The sequence below is a fragment of the Mastigoproctus giganteus genome, chromosome 7 (genome assembly GCF_048544385.1).
Source record: "Mastigoproctus giganteus isolate SK-2022 chromosome 7, ASM4854438v1, whole genome shotgun sequence".
NCBI lineage: Eukaryota > Metazoa > Arthropoda > Arachnida > Uropygi > Thelyphonidae > Mastigoproctus > Mastigoproctus giganteus.
Genome location: NC_143581.1, coordinates 157,151,555 through 157,164,083, shown reverse-complemented (window position 1 = coordinate 157,164,083; position 12,529 = coordinate 157,151,555). Strand labels below are relative to the sequence as shown.

The window sequence follows — 12,529 nt, the reverse complement described above, 5'->3', positions numbered from 1 at the left end:
CTTATTTGCAGGGAGAATATAACTCTGGAATATCTCATAGGGAAGAATCCTGTGCCTCTGATTGAGATAAGATATAAGATTGGATAAGATTATCCAAGTCTGAGTTAAAAAGCTGTCAAAATTCCGCTGGTCTAAGACTGGATTTGAATTGGACCTTTCCAAATAAGTGTCCACACCACTACACTGGTGCAGAGGTATGATTAATTATGACTACATATTTTATGAAAATCTGGAAACAAGCAGAACCCCCATCTCTAATCCTTTACAATATTGTGGTCACATGTAAGTACACAGTTGTCTATACAGCATTTATCCTTCATATCATGCTGTGCTTACTACAAGAAGATACTGACTCAGCTGCCCTTTAAATTTTACCAGACTGTTATCCTCAGATATCCAAGAAGGCAAGTTATTCTGCTGGTTGATGACACTATTGGAATAAATTTCTAAATGTTTGGTTGACCAGACATAAACTTCCTTAGGCTCAGTCTGTTAGTTTCCCCCCAATAGTTTTGCTTCCTGGTGTTGTGCCCCATTTCAGTGTAAAAATTCTGCTGTCATTCAATTTGGCCTTCTCCAGTGTCTTGTACATCTTCCCCCCTTATGAGATCCCCCCCCTTAAGAATCTTTTTCATGATAAAATAGTAAAATTGTGTCAAAAATTAGCAGACTGTGAAGTCTGCTAATTTTTGTTGACAAATTGGCTCTGAGATGTGCTAGTCTGTGTTGCTGAAATACATGTATGTTGGAAACATAGGAAACACTTATCGTTATTCTCTATTACATGTGATCACAGTGTTCATTTTGTATATTTATACATATACAGTCAAACTTGGTTATAACGAGCATGGAAATAACGAGATCATGGCTGTAATGAGCAAAAAGCCATAATATTTTAATTTGCGCATATTCCCATACAATTTCTCACTGTTATAGCGAGCATACTACACGGATATACCGAACAAATTTTGGTAACTGTGAAGCATTCTTAATTGCTCAGGTAGTCAAAAAAACCCAATTCTGGAATAGACAATAATGAAAAGGGCAACTTAGCTTTATGACCACCTGCATTGGATTAGCGGCCAGTTTATGACCCTGCCCTTCTGGAGACAGGGCTATACAATAGTGCATTGGCATTCCGCTTGTCACATTACCTATTTACAGATTGTCTTGTATTCACTGAATCATAAATTTATTTCAGGACTTCTAAGAACTTTGTATGCATTTTGAGACTTCTAAGAATGTTTTATACATTTCGGGACTCTAAGAACTATGTATGCATTTCGGGCTTCTAAGAACTTTATATGCATCTGCACTTTATCATTTTAAAGTAAAATCAGTTAGAAACCAATCCTTCCTTCGGAAACATGTCTACTAACAAAAGAAAGTGTCTCTTGATTCTTTCTTTCTTTTTTTTTTTTTTTTTTATTAAAACCCCAAACACGAAAGGTATCAAAACCTATAGTACTTAGTACCATGCATGGGTTGAAGGAGAAGTATGGGGAGAGGGGGATGCTGGAAACTTTGCTCTAGAGACTAAACATGGGTTTCACCACTTCAAGCCTCCAATAAGCAAAGTGGTGATATTTTTCTTTCGCAAAAAAATCGAAATTATTCGTGAGGTAGAAAAATTGTAGTGCAAAAAATGTTGAAGTGTGTAAAAAGTTTTCCGTCTTCAAGTGTATCGACATTGTGGAAGAATAAAGATGTTTACATATCAGCACTGGAAAAGAACAAAACTGAAAAAAAAAAAAGAAAAATTTAGAAAGTGCGAGGTTACAAACATTGATGAAGCAGTGCTTCAATGGTTCACTGCACAAAGAAGTGCTGGATTTTCAATAGACTTGAAAGCTCAAGCGGAAACATTTGAAAGTCCGATCTTGAATGCTCAAGCGGAAAAATTTGCTAAACGATTAGGACACGATGATTTTGTGTGTAACAACGGTTGGCTGGATCTATTTAAAAACCGACGTAACATTGTTTATGCAAAATTAGTGGGGAATCTCAATCTGCCGATCCAATAATGGCAAAATGAATGGATTGACCATGTTTGGACAGAAATCAGGAAAGATTTCAATGATGATGTGCTGGGAAGTAGCAACTTAAGTTTAACATTGACAATGCAAAGTACTGCATATGGGTAGAAGTAACCCCAGAGGAACGTACCAACTGTGTGGTACTACACATAGGATTGTAGAAAATGAAAAAGACCTGGAGTAATTGTGCAGTCATATATGATGTTTTCTGAGCAATGCAGAGAGGCTGCCAGAGCAGGTCATGGGGTATTGTCAATGATATATAGGAACTTTGCTAACATGGAAAAAGAGGTGGTTGTCCCTTTGTATAAGGTGGTGGTCAGGCCTTGAGTACTGCGTACAGGTCTGGAGGCCTCATTTTAGGAAGGATGTAGATTTGCTTAAGCATGTACAGAGAAAGGCAACAGATTGGTGAGGGGAATGAAGGGGTTCTCTTACCAAGAAAGACTTAAAGTTCTGCAGATTGCAGCTGCTGAGACTAGGCACCTGCAAGGTGATCTGATTGAGGTGTATAAGGCATTTAATGGGTTGAGCATGCTGAATTCTGATGGGATTCTTCCACTTGCTCAGATTATGAACCTACTGGGGCATGAATTCAAATTGAGGAAAGACAGTTGTAGAATAGATGTGGGGAAATTTGCCTTTAGGGCCAGAAGGTGGTTAATTGCTGTAACAAACTAAAATCTGTCATTGTGGAAGTTGATAACTTAAATAAATTCAAGGAGAACTGGACGAACTTTTAGAGGGAATGATTGTGTGAAATTGTTTTTTTTTGTTTTTTTTTGCCGATGCTACAAAAGCTTGTATGCTTGCTATCTTGCATCATATGTCTTTACTACTACTACAACGCCGACGAAAAGGACTTTTTTATAATTTGACATCTGACAATACATTTAAATTCAAAAGGGGAAATGTGTTGGTGGAAAAAAGCAAAGGCTCGCTTGACGGTGCTTGTATGTGCAAATATGACAGGAACCGATTTAAAAAAACTGTTTGTCATTGGAAAATTGTTAAAACCTCGGTGTATCAAAACGTAAGGACACTTCCCATGGATTACACTGGAAACAAGAAAGCTTGGTTGACTTTGATATTTTCGGGAATACATAAATCATTGAAATTCAAAAAGAAGAAAAAATATTTATTGTTAGTTGATAACTGTCCCGCACATTCCCAGATTCAAAATTTGTCCAACATTAAGCTAGTGTTCTGCCTCCCAATGCAACATCAGTTTTACAACCAATGGACATAGGTGTAATCAAGAATTTGAAAGGATTTTATAAATGATTTCTAGTTCTGCATCTGATCAGTCAAAGAGAACAGAAACTTGCCGAGTCTATATCGATATTGGATGCTATAAATTTATTGAATGATGCGTGGAACAACATTACTTCGGCAACCATATCGAATTGATTCAAGAAATCGAAATTAAATTCAGATGAAACTTCAATTGAAGATGGAAACGGAGAAAATGACTTACCATTATCCGAATGGTTGCTACGTAACAACGTTGTAGGTTTTATACAGATAACATCGATGAATTTGTATGAGTCGATGACAACTTATTAAGTAGTGGTCTTCCTATTAGAGAGTGACATTGTAGATGCTGTGCTCAAAAAAAAGAAGATATTGACGATGGTAAGACGATGATTGTGATGATGATATGATAACAATTGAAAGTGAATCAAAATCAGTGCCGACAATATCACAAGCTCAAGGTGCAATGGACACAGTCAATTTTTTGAAGAACTGAGGCAAGTAATGAGACTTTTAATGTGTTGAGTGTTTTAAGGGAAAACTAAGAAATATCAAAGTGAAATCTTAAAACAAGCATCAATTTAGATTCATAAATAAAGACTAATTGAAATCGTTTTTATTATTAAATAGTCCTGTTTTTAATTACAGAGAAATAAACTGTGTTTAGTATTAAGTGTATGGTTTTAAAATTATAGACAAATAATTGGTGGTCTCCAACAATGCCGGCCCATACATTGACAGAGAAACGGCATTGAGTTGCATGTGTTTGCGTACCATGGGGGTCTCCAAAGCCCACAAATGGGCATTATGTTGATTGAAGGTTCCCTCTCTTGTGAAACTTGCCTCATCCGTGAACAATACGGACGCAGCAAATGTGCTGTCTGCCGCACTCTGTTGAAGAAACCAAGTAGCAAAAGTCCTCCGGAGTGGATAATCCGCAGGCTCCAATGATTGGACGCATTGCAGATGGTATGAACTCATTTGGTTTGTCGACAGTATCCTCCATACAGTGGATTGGGAAATACCCAATCGTTGGCCTATCGCTCGAGTACTCGGATTGCCTTCTGCAAGACGTAGGACATTCTCCTCATTGGCTGGCGTCCTCGTTGTTTGCTCTCGATTCATGGTACCTCTTGTGAAACAACCAGTCTCACTTAACCTTCTGTACACACATGCGAAAATCGTATGATGAGGAGCATGCCTGTGTGGGAAACTTTCCTGGTACAAGCGCAGAGCGGCGTGTCCGTTACAGTCCACAGCTCCATACGCGAGGTGCATGTCGGCCAGTTCAACGTTTGAATACTCGTCCATCCTACTGCCTCGGGAACCGGTAGCAAATGCTGACTTCCACGGGATCGCTGTTCACGCGACCTCCCGTTCATTGTCCTGTACCGTATGACGAAGGCATTTCGGACCCTGCAATGCTATGTGATTCTGATTCATCTTTGTGCCCCCTACACCTCCTGCAAGTTCGTCGCACTGGTAGTGAATCACCCTGTATATTAGATCAAGATCCCGATAGATTTTGGTTTGTGAGTGGTGAAATTTTTTTTGGCGGGAAGTATTATCGGTAATTAAGGCCTAACTAACTGGCTACCTATAGTTGTACTAGCAGTTGTTGGATCGCCTATAGTTCCATGTTAACTATTAACATGGGATCAAGTTAATAAAAATATAAAATAGGAACATGACTTTCTTTCACATGGCTGTCTCTCTGCTACTGCCGTGGGAGCTTTGAGCAGATAGATAGCCATACTAAAAAAATGCCAAGGGCATACCGATTTCTGTGGTCTCGATAACAGTTTTGCTTTTGAAAAAAGAAAAAAAAGGTGAGCAAATTAAAAAGATGTACAAATTTAAGAATACTAATTCTGCCGCTTTATCGGGAAGTACTTAAGACAATAACAGCCTTAAATTCCTACTACTACTAAATAACCACCATTCATAAAACAAAGACAAGAAATAATATGCTGTACGGGTATCACAGTAAAAATCGTACCCCGGGCTTAGACTCTACCACGAAGGACCTGTTAATTCCTGAAAATGGTCAAATAGCATTCGATGCCACCCACCCACCTGTGATTAACAAGAAACCAGATGGTGCCAACGTAAATAAATTCTTCACATACATCGAAGATTACATAGACAGTTTACTCTGGCAGAACCAACTAAAATATAAGAAATGCACTAGTAAACTATGTAAGATGTGCTGATACATGCACAACCCCACAACAGAAAATTTCCCAGTATTTTGCCATAGGCAAAATGTCATTTACCTTATCACATGCAAAGAATGCGGGATACAATATATTGGACAAACCAGTACAGTATTGCATATCAGACTGAACCTACACAGATCGAAAATTAAAAAATTTGTCAAAAGACCCACCAAATGCAAAACCAATATAACTTCAGATAAATATACCAATGAGATAGAAATAAGACACTTCCAAAAACACCAGTTCCCCAATATATCCATAGCTATACTAGCTGTAGAAGAAAACACCAAAAAAAGGGAAATTCTGGAAATCCTCTACATATTACAATACACATCCCTATACCCATACGGATTAAACAATAGGTTCAATGGCGAAACTTCATCTACCCCGGGGCAAAACAATGCACATGCACAATATTCTGACTAACTAAAAATATACACGGCAACACTCTAAGAAACAAAGTTCAACAAGAACACAACAGCATCAATGCACAGAAACTTAACAACTTTGAATTACTGCTGACCGAATGGGATAAAAAAAGTAAAGTGCAGCCATTATCAACCCACTGCAGGATGGAAGCCTCCTCAACAATTCATGCTGAGGGAAATGGACCATAATCTGCCACGCTGGTCCAGTGCGGGTTGGCAGATCGACCGTATTCAGCAGTCAGGGGCTTGAACCCCGGTCTACTCAAAGAGCGTGTGCTACTGCACTCCCGCTCCTGCCCACTCGGCTACATTAACATTAAAACTATCCACAACACCCTGTTTTCACTAAAGCACAGCAAACTAAAAGCCCTAAATAAAATCTGCCTACAATACTCCTTTAAAAAGATACATCTCAAACACACTATAGAAGACATAATCAGATTTAAAATCGGATTCACTCGCTCCGAAAACAAAGCAAAAGAATACTGCATAGTAAAATACCAAAATCGCATTTTCGACCATGTTAACCTCAAAGAAGTCTTTAATAAAACCACCAGAAACCTACCTATAGATTGCAAAAAATTCTACACAGACACACTCAAAAAAGAACTGAACAACAGCGAAACATATAAAATCACCAACTCCACCCATAGCACTATTACTAAAAAACTAATAGCCATGCACAAAAAAGTTAAATTAAAAATCGATAACACCAGATTTCCTTTTGTTTACTGGATTCCAAAATTCCATAAAGTTCCGGTAGGCTGCAGATTCATCACCACATGCAGGAACAGCTATATCAAAAACCCCACTGGAAAACTAGAGGCCAAACTAAGCACAATATCTACCAACCTCACCAATGCCAAATTCATTTCAGACAATAGAAAATACATAGAATACATCAAAAATAATAACATCAGCAAAGTGTACACCTACGACTTTAAAAATCTATTTACTAGCATTTCACACAATAATTTAAAAAGAGTGCTTACAGACTACTACGAAGAAAACCGGGAAAGTCTAGGCTGTAGTAAACAGTACTGGCTAGACTTAATAAATTTATGTGTAATCAATAACTACATACTTATGAGAGACAGCATCTATGTGCAAAGTAGGGGGATGGCAATGGGAGCAAGCAGCTCAAGTTCCATTGCCAACCTTTACTTGCACTACTACAGAAACAAAAATAAAGATGACATAACCTTCTTCAGATACATTGATGACGTCTTAGTTGTCAACTGTGTTAAATTCAACAAATTAGCACTAGAAATGTATCCCACAGACCTGACCATCGAATGTACCACCCCCAAAAGCTATCTACAAGCCATATACCTCAACAGCGAAATAACAATCAAAGAAAATAAAATCTACTCAGGACATTTTGACAAAAGAGACCATTTTGACTTCCAAGCCATTAGACTCACAAACTGGGAGACCAATTTAGCTAAACAAATACATGGTAATGTAATCAGAAATCAGACTAATAGAATAATACACATCTGTGTAACCAGGAAAACATACTAGACACATTACAAAAACTAAAAACTAATTTAATTCAGAACAAAATGCCTATTAAATTCATCGGATACCACGTTAAAGCAGCCATCCAAGCCAATTTAACCCTACATCACCCCAACACCAACCCTAATAGGGTCACAGAGCAACTGTTCAGGGCCCCTATTAGTCTTCCGAGTTCATTATCCTCAGACAAGGCTCACTGTCTGACCGCATTGCAACCCGGACGTCCAAATTCAACCCCTAATACAACAATAACTATAACAGCAGTTCTCGTGCTGGTCCGACTACAATAAACCCCATAACAATCCTAACACTTCATAGCACAAACTTCGCTGGATATTTTACATTAGATAACAAATGGCATACAAATAACAACAAAAGCTAACATGCTACACCACGCCTACAGCTTATAATAAAGTCCAAAGCATCACAAGGTTGAAATTACCGAAGGGGGTACGTAAATATGTATATAGTTATCGCACTGGGCATACACGGGCTGTTATGCTGTAGAAAGGTTATACCAGTCCTTGTCCAGTGGATAACATTACAAAAAAAAAATGTAATCCTTAATTGTAATCCTTAAATTGTATTTACCTAAACATCTATATAGGTATTCACTGTAATCCCTAACCATCGATTACAAATTGAATACAGGTCACCTAATCACAAATTAACACTCCCTTAAACATATATTATTATTAAAAACAGACCAACCAACAACAACCAGACCAGATGGCACCCTGGCCTCCTATAAAGCAGATCCCAGGCAACTTGCACGTCCTTTCTCACACCAACCTACAGCCATACTGATCACAGGTAAATACCTATATACTTTTTTATATTTACTCTGATGCATACCCATTAGTCTTTGGGTCTCAATTCCAGTTTGCAGCCAATAATAATCCAAAATTTAATACTAAAGTTAACTAAAAATTTACAATTGCAGTTTATAAAATTTATTTGATTTACTTGAATTATTAACATAAGACATCCATAACTTAACATGAGTACTTAGAAAGCAAAACTGTTATTGAGACCACAGAAACGGATATGCCCTTGGCATTCTTTTAGTATAGCTATCTATCTGCTCAAAGCCCTCGAGGAAGTAGCAAAGAGACGGCCATGTGAAAGAAAGTCATGTTCCTGTTTTATATTTTATATTTTTATTAACTTGATCCCATATTAATAATTAACACGGAACTATAGGTGATCCAACAACTGCTAGTACAACTACAGCTAGGCAGTTAGTTAGGCCTTAATTACCGATAATACTTCCCGCCAAAAAATATTTCACCACCACTCGCAAACCAAAATCTGTCAGGATCTTGACCTAATATATCAATGCACATATAATGTTTAATTGTTCATCCTACAATAGCATTAATGCCGCATAAATGCAGCATTGTTCGCAACGGAAAATTTAATAAATATAGAACATTGGCTTAAAAGTAGTGTTCAAAAAAAAAATATAATAAATAAAAAAAAAAATATATATATATATATATATATATATAGGTAAATGAATTAGGTGGTAGTATAATAATATAATATAAATAATATATTGGCTTGTCAGTTAAACCAATAACCAAGATAGGTACCTAACGTGACCAGGAAAAAATACATGCTATGCATTAAGCAATATATTACAAAATATATATATATATATATATATATATATATATATATATATAACAAAATATATATATATATATATATAAAAATCGATACATTAAAAAGTTAATTATGGCAACGATACATTATGGCAATCGATACATTAAAAAGTTAATTATTGCCATAATTAACTTTTTAATGTATCGATTTTTATATATATATATATATATATTTTGTTATATATATATATATATATATATATATATATATATTTTGTAATATATTGCTTAATGCATAGCATGTATTTTTTCCTGGTCACGTTAGGTACCTATCTTGGTTATTGGTTTAACTGACAAGCCAATATATTATTTATATTATATTATTATACTACCACCTAATTCATTTACCTATATATACAGACCGATGTAATGTTTAATCGTCTTAGATGGCATTAATTGGTTATGGGAATAAAACAAAATAAAACAAAATAATTTAATTTTACAATTTATATTTATTATAATATTTATATTTCACTTTCACATACTAGGAGATATATATATATATATATATATATATATATATATATATATATAAATTAGGTGGTGGAGCCTGTAGATTATTTAAATATCACAAAAGGTGATATTTAAATACTCTACTGGGTGGGTGCCTGACCTGCTTCCTTGTGACAAAGTGTGGCCAGTGGTTGGTCCCAGTAGGGCCCAACAGCTAAATGGTCAGAGAAACAACAGAGCATAACACTACACAACAAACCACTCCCCACACACTTTTTAAATCTCTGGCCTCCACAGACGTCTGTGTCACACGTACAAAGAATACAATGCAGAGATGAGGGAAATCCCTGGTGCCATCAGACAACTAACACACTTTACACTGTCCTGTTTGACTTACTGACTTATTAAAAAGCTATACATTATATAATTAAAATGACAAAAAAGTAATGAATATAGCAATAGTAAACATCTGAGAACAGTTTGGTGTAATTGTTCAGTTAACCGTAAAAAAGGGGGGGGGAATCCTTTATTCTGCAGCTTTTTCAATTCCAACAAAATACATATGGTATTGCCTTGGGTGTGATACCCTTTCTCAATTTAGAAAGTGATAAAGATTAATAAAAAAGTTTATTATAAACTGCTATCGAAAATTATTTGTTTTCAAAGAAAATAAACGTATGAGATGGTAATTCTTCTAAAACATGCATTGCACAGATTGGAAGTCTAGAAATGCAAGCCAGAACACTTGTCCTCCCCTATCAAATTAGTAAAGGCAATCCTTCTCCTGAATCACAACTATTAAAGATTTGTGAGGATCAGTACAGAGACAATACTGCAATCAAAACAAGTTAACAGATTATGAACTGATCAGTAGAATACAACAGTGTTTGTGGCAGACTTTATGCTGTATTTCACATATGGTAAAAAATAAAAAAAAAGTGCTAGCCATTCTACCAATATTGTGCTGTTGAGGTGATTTCCGTGCTGATACAATCCAATAATGTGTTAAAACTTCAAATATTTAATAAATTCATAGCAAAAGTTATATGACTTTATAAATAAATTTGGTAAATTGTGTGCATGGTTTTAGCAGCTAGCTGACTTTCTTGTGAATACATAAGACCAAAGCATGTTTCTCTACTGCAGTCAAAAACCTGCTCGATCAAAGCAGAATTCACAGAACTCTGTTTGGATCTAGCATCTTTAACTTAAATATAATCGTATTTGGAGGACCAGTTCCATCATTCAATATTTGGGGAGTGGCATTTTTTAGTACCAAATTCAAATGAATCATTTATGCAAAAAAAAGAAAAAACTTTCCAGCCCTTGCTGAACACAGAGAAATGGTAAAACAATGGATGTTTTTCGGTCTGAATTCTGTTACTTTCAGTGTGAGAATCTTCCCGGTACTATTATAAAAGAATTCGTGCAACAATTTTCCTTGGTTGGAGAACTGGTTGAAGATGACGTGCCCATGGAACCCTTAAATGCAAGTCATGTTGGCATCCTAACAGTTCTTCATAATCTTGCTGTGTGTGTGTGAGAGGATCTTCAGCCAGGTGTTAGATAGCACAATTTGGAAAGTAATTAATACCTAGTATCTGTAGATTTGCCATTGGTAACTTGCCACCATTGTTATATGATACAACATATACCACAAACTAAATAGCGTAAGGTTTAATGTAAAACTAGATAGTGAGTATAGTAGTATCAATTAATCAGTAAAATTTACTAATCTTATTAAGTTTCATTGTTTGTTTGTTATTTGGTTTTTAGGAGCATTAGCAACTAAGGCCATATTGCTCCGGGGATATGCGGTGGTCATTCCCTGACCTTTCCGCATCCTCCATATTTGGTGGTCAAGGGCTCGAACCCCGGTCTAATCAAGAAGCGTGTGCTATGCACTGCTGCTCCTGCTCACCTGGCTACGGAGGCGCCAGATTTCATTGTCAATTAAATTGTACTTTTTTAACTAAATACATATAAAATGACCTAGTTTTTACAAACGTAACATCATAAATTAATACATATAACTTGATAGGAGATAAGAAAGTCATATAACCTAACTTGGAGATAATATTCGATATTGAAATACATATATATAGTGTTATAACTGCATTGGGATATAAGTTTAGGGTTGTATTTTGTATTGGAATTTTATTTGAAATTGAATAGAAATCATGACTCAGACCAAAGCAGCAAAGCAAAAGGCTCAAACTAATGGGACTGCTGTGGCTCAGGGGAGAACTGAGGTGGGCGTAGTCCTCTGAAACACAGCCTTTTGAAATGCACTGCTTGTTTGATGTTTGTGGACAATCAGGAACGGGACATGATATTGCCAAGGGGAATGTCTTTGTGGGTGCATGATGTAAGGAGTGTGAGGAAATGAGAAAACAAACTCAGCATTATGGGCCTATATGTGACAGCTTGAAAGATGTAAATTGAGGGGCTCATCAAGCTCTCAGCTGCCCACATCAATGCCAGAGCTTGCACTTGAACATCACGTAACACAGCAGCAACCCCCAAGGCAGAATGCGCTGGTCCTAAAGGAACTAGTTGTTGTCGGTGGCTTTATTGTCAGGGAAACAGGGAACATATTGTGCAAAAAGGATAGGTGGAACAGGACCAGGATATGTATGCCGGGGGCAAAGGTTGATGAAGTAGAGCTGATGATATCTTTTAAGGGCAGAAAAGGTGATATTGTTGTACACATTGGCACTAATGACCTTAAGAGTAAGAGATCTGCAAATTTACTTAACAAGTACAGGTCAGTGCTGGAAAAAAGTGGCGAATTAGGATTGAATCTGAAAGTGTCTGCAATTCTGCCCAGACACGATAGGAGGGAGTCAAATTTTTTCTGGTCTGTTCTTGTTAACAGGAGATACTGCTTCTACAGGGATGGAATTCACTTAAATAGAAAGGGTGCAGAATATTTGCTAATGCTATTGAGG

The 12,529-nt window shown here is 36.5% G+C and overlaps 1 protein-coding gene across 1 annotated transcript in view; it reads left to right on the top strand.

Annotated features, from left to right (window-relative positions):
* LOC150083274 (serine incorporator 5-like) overlaps positions 1 to 12,529 on the top strand; it is a 217,594-nt gene that overhangs the window by 77,080 nt on the left and 127,985 nt on the right. The gene's annotated exons all lie outside the window — the stretch shown is intronic.